This window comes from Ostrea edulis, chromosome 1 (genome assembly GCF_947568905.1).
Source record: "Ostrea edulis chromosome 1, xbOstEdul1.1, whole genome shotgun sequence".
NCBI classification, from domain to species: Eukaryota; Metazoa; Mollusca; class Bivalvia; order Ostreida; family Ostreidae; genus Ostrea; species Ostrea edulis.
The window spans coordinates 56,399,118-56,420,359 of NC_079164.1; the positions used below are offsets into that span (position 1 = coordinate 56,399,118).

Consider the following 21,242-nt stretch of genomic DNA (forward strand, 5'->3'; position numbering starts at 1 on the left):
AACCAAGAGGCCAGAAAAGCTGAGATTTACACGAAAGCTTCCTGGCATAGTGCATATTCATGTTTGTTCAAATCATGGACCCCGGGGGTTGGATGGGGCCACAATAGGGGATCGAAGTTTTACATGCAAATATATAGGGAAAATCTTTACATTTAGACCTAGAGTTTCAACACGAAAGAGAGGGGAACAAGGACTTAGTATTGGTTTTTAAAAAAAAAAGGGGGGGGGGCTATGGCAAAAATCAAGGTCTTTTTTTATGTAAATGTTTTAAATAAAATTAAAATTGACATTGACTTAGTGTAAGGGAGTTATTAATGTGGAAGAAAATAGTAGTACTCAGAAAAAGCTCACTTTTATACAGCCAGTACTTCGTTTGGGAGACTTTATTATCGGCAGATTATAATCATATGTTGTCTTTCTCATTAGAAATACTTCTTTGGGTTTGCTAATATGGTGTAAAAATTAAAAAAAAAATGCATGTTTAGGAAAAGCAGAAAAGGATGTTCCAAGAGAGAGAGAGAGAGAGAGAGAGAGAATATTTTAATCTCGGTTAAGATTCGGCTGGGCTGAATATTTGGACTGACCGAAGCTGAAAGTAAATTTCCAGACATGAATTATGAAGGACTGCTCCGAGATTCGGTGAAGGCGTCAGTCCAAATATTCAGCCGAGCCGAATCTCAACCGAGATTAATATAAGAATATTTGTGCGAAGTGTGTATGTGAGAGAGAGGATGTGTGCGTAGAGAGAAAAATGGAGATGTGTGTGTGTGTGTGTGGCGAAAGAGAGAGAGAGGGGGGTGGGGGGTGGTAAAACTTCTTTGGAAATTCGAACACACTTTCTCCGTTCTACCCTTAACTCCACATCTAAATGTATGCTGAAAAATGGCACACAAAAGAATGAATGAATGTTAAAGGCGAGCTCAAAGACTTACTGGTTTTAAACAACTTTCAATACTGTAGAAATCGCATTATGGTTACACGATGTTAGTATACTTTTTAGCCGAGTTGCAACGAAGTTGAACTCGTTTTAATTGCTTAAGTGCCAAACCTGCATATCATCATTTTTATTGAATTTCAAAAAGGGGGATGGGGTGTGTGCCCCCCTCCCCTTTCCGGATATCTATGCTGTGTTTAACATATTTTGTATCTCACAAATATTTTATTTAAATAGTAAAATATTTTAAAAATTACAATCAATGCATTTTTTCCCCATATAAAACCATGAAATTCCCTCACCCACTAAATTTAGACCCCAGGTTATGTTTTAAATATTGTAGTAACTAACGTTAACTGTACATTTCCCGCTGTTTACAAATTACTTTATGAATAATTAAGTAACTTGCATGAACAAATTTATTATTCATGGCAGCTGCATATTTAAAAAATAATTCACTTCGTACTGTTGAGTTGTTGGCGGTCTCCAGGTAAACTATCTTCTTTTTACTATATTCAATGTTCATATTCATAATTTTCTTTCCAATCGGGATCGGATGCATCAGTTTCATATTCGTGTCAGATTCATGTTCATCTTCGATTCATGTTCAGAAACATTTCTATTACTGACAGAAAAAAAACGTTCACAGGTATGTGTATATCTATTACATAACACTTCCTGTCTGCTTCAACACCCCAGACATCGATCGGCGCATGCTTTACCCGTGAAACAGCAAAAGTAACTTTTCTATTGTGTAATTCTTACATCCTGGGTATTGTTATCTTCAATGTTTTATCAATTTTATTAGCATTATTTTTTCTTTCTGAATTACAAATGAAAGAAAATATAACAAATGAATGATGAGGCCAAATTCAACTAATTAGTAAATTATCAACCATTGTCACAAAAAATATTGGGCGGATGGGAGAATTTTATTTTTTTAATTTTTATTTCCCGGGGGAAAAAATCATGACAAAAGGCATCACACAATGTGTTAATCAAGTTAACATTCAAAGAATCCTTGGTAGAAGATGTAAAACCAACATTCTGTGACTTTGAATCATTCACTCAAGTCACTGGGAAGCAAGTTTGTTGGAAATCGTAATTTTTGCGAGGCTCTTTTTTGAGGGGCGGGCGGGATGGGATGATAATCAATCAATTAATTTTAATCAATCTATTTAAAATCAGACTTCTTAGATCCGCACCGAATACTCTGCGTATGGTAGCGATTGTGAGCGTAAATCTTAGGATCTGATTTTGATTAGATTAGATTTTAATTGGGCTTAAATAGGAGATATATTTCAAACCCCATAACTTCTGTAAAATCTAGTGCGGGGGGGGGGGGGGGGGGGGGGGGGGCAATAAAGTTGCACCCACTCCCCACTAAAGTTCCAGTAAATCTATCACTTACTAAATATTGTGACCCGATGTAATGGGCAGGCTCGCGCTAAGAAAAGAAACTTAGCCGAGTTTGAGTTATAAGGAAATCTTGGTTATACATTAAAGGCGTCTTCACATTAATATTTCCCTCAAAATTTCTTATAAACCAGCTTTACTTCCCCATAAATACATAATATAGATTCGTGTATGCTTCGATGTATCATTATACATTTGCAATTTATTACATTTCTTGCAAGTTGTAATAGTGGTGTCTTTTCTAAATTATTGGTGGCCTTGAAAAAGGCCGTTTTGACTGGATCTTGATAGTCTGCAGCACAGGTTAGATGCCATTCAGACACACGAGTCTCCCTAGGACCTTCACTTCCCAGGATCAGTCGAAGGGCTGATAGAATGCTGTGATAAAACAGGCGATTCCCGTGATCATTGAGGTGAACTCCATCTTCAAGCCAAATTCTTCAAAAATGTACTTGTTGGCCCGTTTCTTCTTGCGGTCATATAACTTAATACCATAGAATGACACAGAATTAGATTTCATGAATATACATAGAAATAAGCTAACTTTATATTGCATGTAGACCTATATAATGAAATACGCTTTTTAAAAAATCTCTATAAATTAATATCTAGATCTAAACATAATAAAATCATTAAAATAAATATACAATACATGCGATCAATACCAAATTATAAAAAATAGTAGACTTATTATTATAAAAAACAATACATGCGATGCTTGGAAAATTGAAGAATTACCGAGTTATGTAGACATCGGTGATGACTGAATTGTGATCATGAATCACTGTTTTATCAGCTAATCCAATCGTCATTAAATATGATGCGGCCTGTATGATACATCATAATTGTATATACACGATAACAAAGAGGATCAGCGTACAGTCGCATACATATACCATGTTCTGTTAAAAAAAAAAGGGGGGGGGGGGCACCTTCTAACTCGGCCAGCATTTATCTTATCAAACTTTTGTAAGATACAGGGATGGTTCACCATGACGTAACAATCAACGACACGTCACACTGGCTTCTAAGTTGAAGACTTTGCACACTAAATTTGAGCTTTTAAGTCGGGCCTAAATCAAGGGGCGGATCAAGAAACTCTAATGATTTCGATCCATTATTCTCGCTGATCCGTAATACCATGGGATATGCACCCGTGATATGTGTTTACCATGATATAGGAGAACTTAATGGTGAATAAATGACTTTAAAATTCGCAACATTTTAATGTGTTGATATTTCCTACGTTATATTACCAAAGTACGGGAATCAGTGTACGTTACGTCAGAATTAAATTTGTGACGTCGCTAAATAGATAGTCTGCAGCAGGCGCCATACCAGATCTCGAGAGTGTTTACATTGCGGCGTACTGGTCCTTGTAGAATTTGAACGTCGCATTGCCTCTTATAAATCGTTGCAAATGGTCGCAGTTGAAGAGATGAAGAAGTGTAGGTATGTTTATTCGTCCTCTATGCGACGGTTTGCTCATAACCGAGACAAGTGCACGTTGCGAAGTGCGAGGGCAGGCCAAGCTTGTATATCGAGCTATTGCAGATCTTACGGGGCTGGATGTATGATCAATTGTGGAAATTGCTGTTTTCTGTTACAACAACTGAGAAATGCAGTTTGAATCGCGGTAATACTTGGAACAAAGCGATGGGGTTAGTGCCATGCCAGGCATGGCACTAAGGGTTACTGACATGCGCACTAAGGGTTAGTGCCATGCCAGGCATGGCACTAAGGGTTAGTGCCATTCCTGGCATGGCACTAACCCCTCTGTGACGTCACATAAAAACACAAACAGAAAAATGAACCCCCATATCCCAACATTACAGTAGGCTAACAGACAATGAAACACAACTTGAAAACAATAAAATAATAAACAAAAACAAATAAACACTGAGAACATTCCATTAATAAGATTACACCCAAAGTTTATCAAGTGTAAAATGGTGTTAGGTGTAAAACAGTTAAAAAAAAATTTTTTCTTGAAATGAAGACTTACTACCCTGAGTTAGTGCCTCACTCTGCAAGAACATTTGTAAATTAATGTACTTATTTACTAACTAACATGCACTACGGCTGAAATCAAAATTTAATTGCTTTATGGGGAATATAATTATTATGTAATAATTTAATACCTTGTTTGTAAATAGAATGATTGTATCGAGGAATTTCGAGTGGTCCAGCGATCAAGCGTGTATTTTTCCAATGCATGTAATCATTTACAAACGTAAACAAAATAAGCATATGGTACTTACAGAGTGTCATCCGTTACCCCGTAGTCCTTTTTCATTCCGATGTTATTGATTTCCATTCACAAATCTTTAAATCATAAATGACTTCTTTGAAAGTTGTAACTTCCGGTGATGTCGTTTCGGTCAACTTGTACAATGTACGAAGCTTGTCGTGTTTTTTCTTCTCCCCGTTCTAATTCGATATAAGATATATCATGTATAAAATATATCATATGTATATATATGAAGTCTTATACACTGGGTTTCCACTGGTCGATTGTATAACTTTTTACTGATCGTCTATTGGTTACGTGTTGACCTGGGGACGAGTCAGTCAGTGTACGACCTGACGTTCACGCAAGTGATCAAAGCGCTTTTTTTTCAATGTTCCTTTCTGGGCGCGAAGTCAGGGAAATATTCGCAAGGATGGAGAACATTCAACAGAATCAGTATGCAATCAAGCATGGAATGGATTCCAGATAGGAATATAGGATTCACCTTACACTCAGAAACTGGGGGATAGGCCTAGTTGTTCAAAATACACGGCGTTGCTGGTTAGTATTTTTACTTTTGGTTTGTAATAATTCGTCTTTTTTGGTAGTCTAGTGGAATTGTCACACCTTAACAAATTATCATCCTGTTTCCAATATTTTTATCTAGTACATGTTCTCTTTCATTGTAGCATGGACTTGAAGAGATAGTTATGAATTTAGAATATCATCAAGTGACTTTTAATAAGGCACTGTTTTCAGTGGATGAACCGACATCATGCAGTGTGACAGGAAAACGCCCGTGAGACCAAAGATGGCTTAGATAAAAGGGAAGACGATGCAGAAGGTGCATATATACAAGTTCAAGACATAGATATTTTAAATTTTGCATGATGTTCATTTACAAAACCTGTTATGCAACCTCTCAAATAATTCATTATGCTATCTTTTAAGCCTCTGTACCAGAGAAAAATCCAGAGATGGCCCTCAAAGAAGTTAGAAACAAGATGAGAGACCGTCTCAAGTTGTTTAGGTCTGGAGCCACCTTCCCCCACCCAAGAGTCGAAGAAATAGATCTTTGAACCAGGTTACCCGTGACATCAAGATAAACAAAATTCAACTTCAGGGACAATTTGATAATACCTGTTTAAAATTTTTTTTTTAGCTCACCTGGGCCGAAGGTTCAAGTGAGCTTTTCTGATCAAAATTTGTTCGTTGTCTGTCGTCGGCGAAAACTTTTCACATTTTCATCTTCTCCAGAACCACTGGGTCAATTTCAACCAAACTAAGTGACACAAAGCACCCTTGGGTGAAAGGCTTTCAAGTTTGTTCAAATGAAGGGCCATGCCCCTTCAAAGGGGAGATAATCGCAAAAATACGGTGGGGTCATTCAAAAATCTTCTCAAGAACCACTGGGACAGAGAATCTGAAATTTACATGAAAGCCTCCTGACATAGTACAGATTCAAGTTTGATACAAAGTAAAAAACATTTTGCCACTCACAGGCAGTTATTTTTATATGTTTCTTTTTCTTTTTTTTACAAATCAGGATCTATATTTAATTATAAATGTTTGTCTTCCGGTAGCCATTTTTATTGGAATTGAAAGTAGCGTAGTTTGTAAACTTTGGTAGATTTTACATCATTTTACAAACAAAATTAGTACGCATCTATTTTATCACAATAATTATTTAATTAAAATTTTGTTTAATACTGAATAGGGTTGTAACGATGATAGAGGATTCGGGGAAGTAATTCTGTTTGCAATGGGCAATTAGTTGTATGAGACCGAGTCGTGAATGATTACTTTTAATTTCATGTGTACAAAGTGATCACTGCACTGTTATGCATGGGCTTGGCGAAAATTAACTGATTTTTGCCATTTGTTGAAGATGAAAGTGAACAGAGGTACGACATTAGCTTGTGTTCACTCGGTATAAATAAATGTGTAGGAAAAATCTAAATGACTCTTTAATTCAACTTTCATGGGACTCGTCAAATTTTCATGGGACTCGTCAAATTTTCATGGGACTCAAGCTGCTTACAAACCATGATACCGGGACTCGTCTTCAATATTTTCTAGTGACAACCATGAATCGTGGCCCCCAAGGGTAGGTTTTGGCCACATTATAGGGACAAAAGTTTTACATACAAGTATATGGGAAATCTTTAAATATGGACCAAGATGACTAAGGTGAGCGATGTGGCCCATGGACCTCTTGTTTAATTATTTGTTTACGTAAGAAATAGTGCTTTTTAGCTCACCCCAGCCATAATTTAAATGAACTTTTCAAAGTACTTGCTTTGGAAGTTCATATAAGTATTGCTGAAATTTATGTATGTTAAATAAATTTTATTATCAGATTATCATTTTGATTCATAATTTCATTCTTAATTGCCACTTTTACAGAAAAGATATCACATATCCTGGATCTTGAGTTTTATTCCACAGTAGGGTAAGACCAAAACAGGTTAGTAGGATAAATTGGGACTTTCCAGGAGTCCTGCATCAACTCAAAAAGCAGGATTTTTAGGGAGATCCAATAAAATCCTGCAAAATCCCAGTCCTGTCTACTGGGACTTTCCAAGACATGTCCAGAATAATCCCACTTTCTCCCCTTTCAGATTGCAGGATTAAGTGAGACTTTGCAGGACTATAAAAGGCAAATTTAAGTGTTCAAATTATCCTTAAAAGTCCTGAAATGTCCCACTGCCAATACCGTCCCTCAGTTTCAAAAAAGCAGGACTTTTCAGGACAATCCTGATAAATCCTGGGATTTAGTCTTGGGACTTCCTGGGATATCCTGCTGTATTTTCAATGGGGAAATTATCCTTAAAAGTCCTGAAATGTCCCACTGCCAATACCGTCCCTCTAATTCCTTGTCAATCTCAGTTTCAAAAAAGCAGGACTTTTCAGGACAATCCTGATAAATCCAGGGATTTTGTCTCGGGACTTCCTGGGATATCCTGCTGTATTTTCAGAGGGGCCCAGACCCCCGCCTAATTTCCTACCTCCTCCAAATTGAAGGTTAATTTACGGCCCTGGTCACCGGAAGTGAATAAAAGAAACGTCAAATTTCAAAATTATGCTTTTGAAATAAAACTTGCACAGATTAATTCGGTCTCTTTCGGTGTTTCAAAAAATGTTACACTTACCGGAAGTTAAACCAACAACTTCCGGTTTTTAGAGAAAAACTTCGGGAAAATGGTTTTTCTTTGCTATCATATCTCTTGATTATAAAGCAAGTGTTTTTGTGATTTTCAAATATATAATTGACATTATCCATCTTCAGAGTATAGTGAATTATTGTTGTTGTTTTTAAATTCACTTCCGTTCGTTAAATATGTACGATTTCCAGGTTTTTTTCTCCAAGTGTTTTCTCATAAATACTCAAAGATTGAGTCTTGAAGCCTTCAGGAAAGTTAGATAGTGACTTGTAGATGTGACATACGTGTTTCAACTTTCTTGCTGTCACTTCCGTCATCCGCCGGAAGCACCATAAAAATATGTAATATTTCATTTTTTAAATTCTAATCCTCATAAAATTATTTAATAGAGTGTAATAAGTCATATCATTTCCACCGGAAGTTGGTTGTTCGAAACCGGAAGTTGTCCAAAAACTCAGTATTTTATATGGAAATTTTTAGTGTGGGTTCCTACGTGGTTCAATTGGAATTTTTAGTCGTTTTATGGACTACCGAGATACTTGAAAGTGAATGAAACAAAACCGAAATTGTTTACAATTGATAAATCACATCTTACATGTATGTGTTTATTTCTTTCATCTATAGTCGTTCTTCACTAATTCACTAATTGAATTCTTCCAGTTAAGGTCCTATCTCGTCAGAAATTGGACGGAAGACCTATTCGTTGCTCGCAACGAGATCATTTCTAGTTTATTATTATTATTGGTTTTTGTACACATAACAAAGTACATGAATACAACAATTCATATATAATTATCATTATGTGCAGGAGAGAGATATTGAGAAAGAGAGAAAAAGAGAGAGGCATGTTTTAAGTAAATATTAAGTTCCATCTGTTCCATTGAGTATCAAATTTTTTCTTTTCACCATTCTTATATGCTATATATTTGTGTGTTTCATAAAATAATTTCATTTGTGATATTGCAGCGGGCAAGTTTAAAGCTTTCTTAGTGCATCTTGCAAATACTTCTGAAATAAAATGATAACGTTTTGTATATCACTATTATTTTCAATAGAAGCTAAAACTAGTTCTAATTGTAACGGGGACTGTTACATATGTTCCCCAAACCTCCCCCAAGTAAAAAGTGATGTCCTTGTGAATCTATAGCAAAAAATCATTTTATTTTAGCCTTTAATTACATGTAGTATGTTCAATATGGTCATTTCAGTACCAAGAAATGTAAGAAAGCCTTGCACGTGCATACACGCGCACGCGTGCATGATTCCGAATTTTTGTTGATGTCGTTCAACAGGCATTTGTATCATATACCCACAGTATGAATTTCATTTCCACCAAATATAAGGAAGTTATAGCGATTTTAAAATCATTCAATCAGAATTCAGCACACGTGCATGCATGTTCTGAGCAGACTAATTCTAACCACAGCAATTTGTAAGAAGTACCAAGACACATCTAAATCCCTAATATCAATAGAATTTGATGAAAAACAAAAACGTTATCGTCCTTTAAAAATTGAACATTTGAAAAATGTTGCATGAGCATGCACATGTACGTTGGCATTTTTTTGTTACACCAATATATAGATACACATATTGTCTACATATCCTGTGAATATCATCTCATTCGCTTCATAAATAAGATAGTTACAAATGTTTTAGTATTATCCAATCTAAATGAAGCGCATGTGCTTGCGTGTGCAAATTGGTAGTTTTGACCATGCAAATCAGTTAAGGGTATCAATATCGACCTATCATATGAATATCAAGCCATTTCAATGAACAACAAAAAAGTTAGACTGATTCCAAAGTTAAGTGTACAAATTTTGTAATGCACATGCACGCACATGCGTGCGCGTGCAGACAATATAACTATCATTTTTCATAACTACAAATGATATACTACCATCCTTTTTAGGTTTCATATCGATCCCTTTAATATTCCGATTTTCCATTTTTTGTACCAAAATTGCAGTGCACGTGCGCGCGCGTGCATGCATGTGCAGACAAAATGACTATCACTATGCACATCTACAAACGCTATACTATCATCCTGGAAAGTTTCATATTGATCCCTTCTCTAGTTTCCGAGAACACTACCGGACAAAAAAGTACCGCAGAAAAACAATAATAACGAGCTATAACTGTGTTGGGATGCCAACACAAATGTCTCCGAACACCTCCCCATATCAAAAATGGTTTTTGATGCCAGATATGCACTCAGGATCCTCAAAAACCCCTAGAAACTAAATTTCGGTGAAATCCGACGGACCTGATTTTTGGCCGCCATTTTCTTCAATGGCGGCCATTTTCAAACATTTGAAAATAGATTGGAAGGAAATACTGATGCTAGAAATGAACTGTGGACCCTCCATTTACCCCAGAAACCAAATGTTGTAGAGATTTTAACATTTTCAAATATTTTGGTATATGGCGGCCATTTTGAAAATAACGGCTCAAGATTTCTTTTTGATGGTGGGAATGAAGTCGGGGTCACCAAATTACCCTAGAAATAAAATTTGGTTGAAATCCGACAACCTTGATTTTTTGACGTTTTTGGCCGCCATTTTCAAAATTTCGAAAGTTGATTGCACCCCTCCTCATGACCCCCTATCAGCTCACAAAGTTTGAAGTGGATCTGTCGAAGTACTTTCATAAAATTGTGCGGACAAATTTCCCAGGAAAGAAGAGGAATAATAAGAAGAAGAAAATAAGAACTAGTACTTATTGTAACGGGGACCGTTACACATGTTCCCCAAACATTTCCCCATTTAGTAAGTGGTGCCATTTATTTCAGCAAAAGTTATTTTGACCATTGCAAACTGTGTAGCATGTGAATATATAACTATCTTATAACGTTCAGTCCATTTCATACTAGTTCAAATCAGTTATAAAGATCTGAGAGTTTTGTGCACTTGCACCTACGTGCATATAAATAATTCGACCATCTCGATACATTAGAACTCTTACTATATGAGTACAAGAGAAGTTTCACAACTGTTCAATGAAAAACGAGAAATTAACAGCAACTCAAAACTACAAAGACCGAAATCAATGCACGTACATACACGTGCGCGTGAGTACGACACAGCAATTTTGTTGATGCTATTCAAGACACATTTGAACAATATACTTACTATATGAATTTCGTATCGATTGCTTCACTCATAAGAAAGTTATTGGGATTTCAAAATCGTCCAATCAGAATTAAGCGCACATGCATGCGCGTGCAGGAAAGTGATTTTGACCCTAATAATAAATTGAAAGGTACCAAAGATACCTGAAACCTAAATTTCAAACCTATTCATTGCAATCTCAAAATGTTATAGACCAATACTCAAATTTAGACGTCAAAAATTACAATGCATGCGCATTCACGCGCACGCAATTTTGATAATGGAAAATTTGCTGACACCATTTCATAGGCATTCATATCATAGATCCTCAGGGTAAATTTGAATTCATTTCAGTTTTTAATTCAAGAGTTATGACCATTTTAGTACCCAAAAAATGAAAGAAAAGTTATGCACGTGCATACACGCGCACGTGAGTACGACCCAGCATCAATGTTGATGTCATTCAATAGACATTTGATAGATATACTTACAGTATAAATTTCATATTGTTTCCATCATTTATAAGAAAGTTATGGCGATTTGAAAATCGTCCAATCAGAATGTAGCACACGTGCATGCACGTGCCGGATAGTTATTATGACTGTACTCATTTGTTAAGAATGTCAAGATACATACACAATACAAGTTTGAAAAGATTTTGACAAAAAACAAAAAAGTTATGGTCATTGAATTCATTGAATATTCAAATGTCAATGCACGTGTGTGCTCATGCGCGTTTTCAATTTTTATAACATAAATTTGTAGATATTTAAAATCTTTACCTATCCTGTAAATATCATCAAATTGTCTTAATTTACATGAAAGTTATAAACGGTTTTGTATTATCCAATCAAATTGAAGCACACGTGCATGCGCGTGCAGAATTGAAATTTTGACGATGCCAAACTGTTAAGGGTCTCAAGTTATACCTGCAATATAAATATCAAACGATTTCATTGAAAAATAAAAAAGTTAGACGCATTCCAAAGTTTGTAAACAAAAAATCCAATGCACGTGCATGCACATGCATGCATTTTCAGACAAAATGACGTTCGTTCCGCACATCTACATAGAGTCTTCTATCATCCTAAAAAGGTTTCATCTTTATCCCTTCAGTAGTTTCTGAGAACACTCGAGGACAAAAAAGGGTGACAAGAATAAAGAAAGAATAATAATAATTAGTACTGATTGTAACGGGGACCGTTACAGATGTTCCCCAAACATTCCCCCATTTAGCAAGTGGTGTCATTTATTTCAGTACAAGTGGTTTTGACCTTTGCAAACTGTGAAACATGTGAATATATAACTATCTTATAACGTTCAGTCCATTTCATGCTAATACAAATCAGTTATAAAGATCTGAGAGTTTTGTGCACGTGCACGTACGTGCATACACGTGCATATACATAATTCGACCATCTCGATACATTAGAAGTCTGACTATATGAGTACAAGAGAAGTTTCACAACTGTTCAATGAAAAACGAGAAATTAACGGCAACTCAAAACTACAAAGACCGAAATCAATACACGTGCATACACGTGCGCGTGAGTACCACACAACAATTTTGTTGATGCTAATCAATAGACATTTGAACAATATACTTACTATATGAATTTGGTATCGATCGCTTCACTCTTAAGAAAGTTATTGCGATTTCAAAATCGTCCAATCAGAATTAAGCGCACGTGCATGCGCGTGCAGGGAAGTGATTTTGAGACTATTAATAAATGGACAGGCCCAAAACATACCTGCAACCTAATTTTCAAACCTATTCATTGCAATCTCAAAATGTTATAGACCGGCCAATACTCAAATTTAGACGTCAAAAATTACAATGCACGCGCATTCACGCGCACGCGATTTTGATAATGGAAAATTTGTTGACACCATTTCACAGACATTCATATCATAGATCCTCAGGGTAAATTTGAATTCATTTCAGTTTTTAATTCAATAGTTATGACCATTTTAGTACCCGAAAAATGAAAGAAAAGCTATGCACGTGCATACACGGGCACGTGAGTATGACTCAGCATCAATGTTGATGTCATTCAATAGACATTTGATAGATATACCTACAGTATAAATTTCATATTGTTTCCATCATTGATAAGAAAGTTATGGCGATTTGAAAATCGTCCAATCACAATTTAGCACACGTGCATGCACGTGCCGGATGGTAATTATGACTATACGCTTTTGTAAAGAATATCAAGATACATATACAATACAAGTTTGAAAAGATTTTGACAAAAAACAAAAAAGTTATGGTCATTGAAAGAATTGAACCTTCAAAAGACAATCCACGTGCGTGCGCATGCGCGTTTGCAATTTTTATTACATCGATCTGTAGATAATTGACATGTCTACCTATTCTATAAATATCATTACATTTCCTTGATTGGCATCAATGTTATAAACGATTTTGTATTATCCAATCAAATTGAAGCACACGTGCATGCGCGTGCAGAATTGAAATTTTAACGATGCCAAACAGTTAAGGGTCCCATGTTATACCTACGATATAAATAGCAAACGATTTCATTGAAAAATAAAAAAGTTAGACTGATTCTAAAGTTTGTAAACAAAAAATCCAATGCACATGCATGCATTTTCAGACAAAATGACATTCGTTCCGCACATCTACATATGCTATACTATCATCCTAAAAAGGTTTCATATTGATCCCTTGAGTAGTTTCTGAGAACACTCGTGGACAAAAAAGTCCCAAGAAGAAAGAAAGAATAATAATAATAATAACTAGTACTCATTGTAACGGGGACCGTTACAGATGTTCCCCAAACATTCCCCCATTTAGCAAGTGGTGTCATTTATTTCAGTACAAGTGGTTTTGACCACTGCAAACTGTGAAACATGTGAATATATAACTATCTTATAACGTTCAGTCCATTTCATACTAGTTCAAATCAGTTATAAAGATCTGAGAGTTTTGTGCACGTGCACGTATGTGCATGGACGTGCATATGAATAATTCGACCATCTCGATACATTAGAAGTCTTACTATATGAGTACAAGAGAAGTTTTACAACTGTTCAATGAAAAACGAGAAAATAACGGCAACTCAAAACTACAAAGATCGAAATCAATGCACGTGCATACACGTGCGTGTGAGTACCACACAGCAATTTTGTTGATACTATTCAATAGACATTTGAACAATATACTTACTATATGAATTTGGTATCGATTGCTTCACTCATAAGAGAGTTATTGGGATTTCAAAATCGTCCAATCAGAATTAAGCGCACGTGCATGCACGTGCAGGGAAGTGATTTTGAGACTACTAGTAAATTGAGAGGCCCAAAACATACCTACAACCTAATTTTCAAACCTATTCATTGCAATCCCAAAATGTTATAGACCAATACTTAAATTTAGACATCAAAAATTACAATGCACGCGCATTCACGCACATCCGATTTTGATAATGGAAAATTTGTTGACATCATTTCATAGACATTCATATCATAGATCCTCAGGGTAAATTTGAATTCATTTCAGTTTTTAATTCAATAGTTATGACCATTTTAGTACCCGAAAAATGAAAGAAAAGTTATGCACGTGCATACACGCGCACGTGAGTATGACTCAACATCAATGTTGATGCCATTCAATAGACATTTGATAGATATACTTACAGTATAAATTTCATATTGTTTCCATCATTTATAAGAAAGTTATGGCGATTTGAAAATCGTCCAATCACAATTTAGCACACGTGCATGCACGTGCCGGATGGTAATTATGACTATACACTTTTGTTAAGAATATCAAGATACATATACAATACAAGTTTGAAAAGATTTTGACAAAAAACAAAAAAGTTATGGTCATTGAAAGAATTGAACCTTCAAAAGACAATGCACGTGCGTGCGCATGCGCGTTTGCAATTTTTATTACATTGGTCTGTAGATATTTTGCATGTCTACCTATCCTGTAAATATCATTAAATTTCCTTGATTGGCATGAATGTTATAAACGGTTTTGTATTATCCAATCAAATTGAAGCACACGTGCATACGCGTGCAGAATTGAAATTTTGACGATGCCAAACAGTTAAGGGTCCCATGTTATACCTACGATATAAATAGCAAACGATTTTATTGAAAAATAAAAAAGTTAGACTCATTCCAAAGTTTGTAAACAAAAAATCCAATGCACGTGCATGTACATGCATGCATTTTCAGACAAAATGACATTCGTTCCGCACATCTACATATGCTATACTATCATCCTTAAAAGGTTTCATATTGATCCCTTGAGTAGTTTCTGAGAACACTCGTGGACAAAAAAGTCCCAAGAAGAAAGAAAGAATAATAATAATAATAACTAGTACTTATTGTAACGAGGACCGTTACACATGTTCCCCAAACATTCCCCCATTTAGCAAGCGGTGCCATTTATTTCAGTACAAGTGGTTTTGACCATCGCAAACTGTCTAGCATGTGAATATATAACTATTTCATAACGTACAGTCCATTTCATGCTAGTACATATCAGTTATAAAGATCTTAGAGTTTTCTGCACGTGCACGTACGTGCATGCACGTGCATATACATAATTCGACCTTCTCAATACATTAGAAGTCTTACTATATGAGTACAAGAGAAGTTTCACAACTGTTCAATGAAAAACGAGAAATTAACGACAACTCAAAACTACAAAGACCGAAATCAATGCACGTGCATACACGTGCGCGTGAGTACCACACAGCAATTTTGTTGATGCTATTCAATAGACATTTGAACAATATACTTACTATATGAATTTGGTATCGATTGCTTCACTCATAAGAAAGTTATTGGGATTTCAATATCATCCAATCAGAATTAAGAGCACGTGCATGCGCGTGCAGGGAAGTGATTTTGAGACTATTAATACATTGAGAGGCCCAAAAAATCTTTGCAACCTAATTTTCAAACCTATTCATTGCAATCTCAAAATGTTATAGACCAATACTTAAATTTAGACGTCAAAAATTACAATGCACGCGCATTCACGCACACGCGATTTTGATAATGGAAAATTTGTTGACATGTTTTCATAGACATTCATATCATGGATCCTCAGGGTAAATTTGAATTCATTTCAGTTTTTAATTCAATAGTTATGACCATTTTAGTACCCGAAAAATGAAAGAAAAGCTATGCACGTGCATACACGCGTACGTGAGTATGACTGAGCATCAATGTTGATGTCATTCAATAGGCATTTGATAGATATACTTACAGTATAAATTTCATATTGTTTCAATTATTTACAAGAAAGTTATGGCGATTTGAAAATCGTCCAATCAGAATTTAGCACACGTGCATGCACATGCCGGATGGTAATTATGACTATACACTTTTGTTAAGAATATCAAGATACATATACAATACAAGTTTGAAAAGATTTTGACAAAAAACAAAAAAGTTATGGTCATTGAAAGAATTGAAACTTCAAAAGACAATACACGTGCGTGCGCATGCGCGTTTTCAATTTTTATTACATCGATATGTAGATATTTGGCATGTCTACCTATCCTGTAAATATCATTAAATTTCCTTAATTGGCATGAATGTTATAAACGCTTTTGTATTATCCAATCAAATTGAAGCACACGTGCATGCGCGTGCAGAATTGAAATTTTGACGATGCCAAACAGTTAAGGGTCCCATGTTATACGTACCATATAAATAGGAAACGATTTCATTGAAAAATAAAAAAGTTAGACGCATTCCAAAGTTTGTAAACAAAAAATCCAATGCACGTGCATGCACATGCATGCATTTTCAGACAAAATGACATTCGTTCCGCACATCTACATATGCTATACTATCATCCTAAAAAGGTTTCATATTGATCTCTTGAGTAGTTTCTGAGAACACTCGTGGACAAAAAAGTCCCAAGAAGAAAGAAAGAAAAATAATAATAACTAGACACGATCTCGTTGCGAGCAACGAGTAGGTCTTCCGTCCGATTTGTTGATGCACTCGGAGTTAAAAAAAAAAGGAAAAAAAAGACAAATGAGTCCCAATTTAGTTTCCGACTTTAAGACACTTTAGAGATAATCAATTTTTCATATCATAAGCTTCTGAAGCAAAGTTGCGGTGAAATTCGTTTGAAATTCGACTCTCCAGGCGAGCCATAAGGCCCGCGGGTCTATTTCTTGATGTCATTTGTTAGCCCTCTATAGACTCAACAACTTTAGTTCTATATGTCTTTACAAAATATTTACCTGTAAAAAGTTATTGAGATCGACCGATATCGACAAAAAATCGACTCTACAGGCGAGCCATTAGGACCATAGGCCTATTTCTTGATATCAATCGATAGATCTCGATAAACTGAACAACTTTTGTTCAATATGTCCTTACAAAATATTTACCAGTTACAAGTTTTTGAAATCGACTGATATCGACAAAAATCGACTCTACAGGCGAGCCATGAGGCCCACAGACCCATTTTTTGATATTGATCGATAGGTTATGACACATTGAACAACTTTTGTTCAATAATGCTTTTCAAAAAATATGTCGTTTTAAAGATATGAGGCGTCAAATATTTACGAGTTTGGCCCTTAAAATCTCTAATTACGTAACATATGACCCACTTTTTGATTTGATAAGATCAAGCTCGTTGAGATGAACATTTCCGCTTCTACAACTTATTATAAAATATTAATAGTTTCTGAGATATTCTCAAAAACATTTGGACCCTTCTGAACCCCTAATTTAAAGGGCCAGCCCGTTTTGCTTGATATCGTAAGAAAGGCCTTGTCATTTGAAACATTTTTTGCTCAACAAGTATTTAGAAATTCTTTACCGTTCTCGAGTTATCTCTACAAGAAATATTTAGGGGCCAAACTGTAGCTCCCTAACGGGGCCACATAGGGAAAAAACGAAATGTACATATTGTTTAGATTATCATTCTGAACAACTTTTGTTCAATAATGCTTTTCAAAATATTTGTTGTTTTCAAGATATGAGGCGTCAATTATTTATGATTTTGGCCCTTAAAATCCCTTATTACGTAACATATGACCTACTTTTTGATTTGATAAGAACAAGCTCATTTAGATGAACATTTCCGCTTCAATGACTTATTACAAAATATTAATAGTTTCTGAGATATTCTCATAAACCTTTGGACCCTTCTGGGCCCCTAATTTAAAGGGTCAGCCCCTTTTGCTTGATATCGTAAGAAAGGTCATGACATTTCAAACATTTTTTGTTCAACAAGTATTTAGAAATTCTTTACCGTTCTGGAGTTATTTCTAGAAGTAATTTTTAGGGGCCAAACTGTAGCTCCCTAACGGGGCCACATAGGGTAAAAACGAAATATGCATATTGTTCAGATCATCATTCTGAACAACTTTTGTTCTTTATTGCTTTTCAAAATATTTGTCGTTTTCGAGATACAAGGGGTAAAAAATTTATGGTTTTGGCCCTTAAAATCCCTTATTACGTAACATATGACCTAAATTTTTATATGAATAGATTTGGATTGTTGAAATGAACATTTTTTGTTCTTTGACTTATACCAAAATATTAACGATTTTTGAGATATTTGATCTAGACTTTGAGCCCTTCTAGATCCCTAAATGAAGGGGCTAGGCCCTAAATCTTGATATTTTCGAAAAGATCTCGTAAATGTGCACAACTTTTGTTCTACATGTCTTAACAAAATATTTGCAAGAAAAAAGATATTGGAGATCAAAGGTCAAATATCGCCGAAATCGGCGAAAAATTTTGGCATCCATTTTTTCAGGTCCAGGCGAGCGTTTAGGCAAATCGCCTCCGGTAAAATCGAATCCCCCACAAATCTTCTAAAATGTTTACTCTATCTTGTGTAGAAATTTCAAGACTCTAGCTTCAAAACTAACGGAGGAGATGTGTGGACAACAAGGCCCTTCAAAAAGTCACTAAAAGAGAGATAACTCCTGACCGGAAGTGACGTCAAGCACGAAAGTTTGCAAGCAAAGTCTCGTCACCAAAAGACATCTTTCCTGAAAATTTCGTGAAAATCGATCGAGAAATGGCTGAGAAAAACGTGTGTACTACCAAGGAAAATAATAATAATAATAATAATAATAATGAAGAAGAAGAACGCGAACAATAATAGTAAGGTCTTCCGCAGGAGACGGAAGACCTTAATGAAGAAGAAGAACGCGAACAATAATAGTAAGGTCTTCCGCAGGAGACGGAAGACCTTAATAAGAAACAGAGTAAAAACAATATGTTCCCAAACTTTGTTTGGGGAACATAATAATAAGAAAAGTGAAAAATCAACAATAGAATAATAGAAGGTTCTTCCGTTGAAGACGGAAGACCCTAATAAGAAAAGTGAAAAATCAACAATAGAATAATAGAAGGTTCTTCCGCTGAAGACGGAAGACCCTAATAATAATAATAATAAGAAACAGAGTAAAACCAATATGTTCCCAAACTTTGTTTGGGGAACATAATAATAATAAGAAACAGAGTAAAACCAATATGTTCCCAAACTTTGTTTGGGGAACATAATAAGAAACAGACTAAAACCAATATGTTCCCAAACTTTGTTTGGGGAACATAATAAGAAACAGAGTAAAACCAATATGTTCCCAAACTTTGTTTGGGGAACATAATAACTAGAAACTTGTTGCCATGGCAACAAGAAGGTCTTCCGTTCTTTCCATGTCCAGTAGATAACCTTAAATTCTTCATTTGTTATAATTAGTGGGGAAAAAATATTCGAGTAATCTGGGGATTGAACCTGGGTCGCCCGCATGAAAATCCACTACGCTAACAATTAGACTAGCGAGGACCATCACTTCAAAATGAAAATCATGAATATCTAGAGTTTGGTCTGATCAATTTAAAAACAAATATCATATTCAGCATTCTATAAAGAATCTCTATTTATCTTACCTTTATCAAAGAAAAACATTAAAAAACCAAAAAAGTTGAAAAAATCCATTTTTTAAATTCGCTTCCGGTAGCGACCGGAAGTGATGACGAGTACGAAATAGTGATTCTGCAAATCTATAAGTCATGTTCTATCATCTCTAATAAGTCTCCAGTTCATATCTTTAGCCCTTCCTGTAGATCACTCGCGGACAAAGTTCCATTTGAAAATCAGGAAATTGTCCATAACTTGGAACCATATGGAATTTTCCCAATTTTCTTTCTGATAAACAAAGTTCATAATATAATGCATTTTTCCTGAAAGTTTCACTGACAACCACTGTATAGTTTTCGAGAAAAGGCCTGCACAAAATTTGGTCAAAAAAAATAATAATAACTAGTACTTATTGTAACGGGGACCGTTACAGATGTTCCCCAAACATTCCCCCATTTAGCAAGTGGTGTCAATTGTTTCAGTATAAGTGGTTTTGACCATTGCAAACTGTGAAGCATGTGAATATATAACTATTTTATAACGTTCAGTCCATTTCATGCTAGTACAAATCAGTTATAAAGATCTGAGAATTTTGTGCACGTGCACCTACGTGCATGCACGTGTTGATAAGTAATTTGACCATCTTGATACATTACAAGTCTTACTATATGAGTACAAGAGAAGTTTCACAACAGATCAATGAAAAATGAGAAATTAACAGCAACTCAAAACTACAAAGACCGAAAACAATGCACGTGCATACACGTGCGCGTGAGTACCACACAGCAATTTTGTTGATGCTATTCAATAGAAACTTGAACGATATACTTGATATATGAATTTGGTATCCATTGCTTCACTTAAAACAAAGTTATGGGGATTTCAAAATCGTCCAATCAGAATTAAGCGCACGTGCATGCTCTTGCAGGGAAGTGATTTTGACACCATTGATAAATGGAGGGGCCCAAAACATATATGCAACCTAAATTCAAACCTATTCATTGCAATCTAAAACTGCTATAGAACAAAACTTGAATTTAGACGTCAAAAATTACAATGCACGCGCATTCACGCGCACGTGATTTTGATAATGGAATATTTGTTAACATCATTTCATAGGCATTCATATCATCGATCTACAGGGTAAATTTGAATTCGTTTGAGTTTTCAATTCAGTAGTTATGGCCATTTTAGTACCCGAAAAATGAAAGAAAAGCTATGCACGTGCATACACGCGCACGTGAGTATGACTCAGCATCAATGTTGATGTCATTCAATAGGCAGTATATAGATATACTTACAGTATAAATTTCATATTGTTTCCATCATTTATAAGAAAGTTATGGCGATTTGAAAATCGTCCAATCAGAATTTAGCACACGTGCATCCACGTGCTGGATAGTAATTATGACTATACACGTTTGTTAAGAATCCCAAGATACATATACAACCCAAGTCTCAAATCATTTTGACTAAAAATAAAAAAGTTATGGTC

General features: G+C 35.3%; 1 protein-coding gene and 1 long non-coding RNA gene across 3 annotated transcripts in view; one reads left to right on the top strand and one right to left on the bottom strand.

Annotated features, from left to right (window-relative positions):
* The window catches only part of LOC125664640 (zinc finger CCHC domain-containing protein 8-like), a 202,117-nt gene that overhangs the window by 144,722 nt on the left and 36,153 nt on the right, over positions 1 to 21,242 (bottom strand). The window lies entirely within an intron of this gene.
* On the top strand, positions 4,926 to 5,671 carry LOC130051890 (uncharacterized). Its single transcript, XR_008800152.1, has 2 exons — positions 4,926 to 5,424; positions 5,532 to 5,671. It is a non-coding gene; the product is annotated as an uncharacterized LOC130051890 (long non-coding RNA).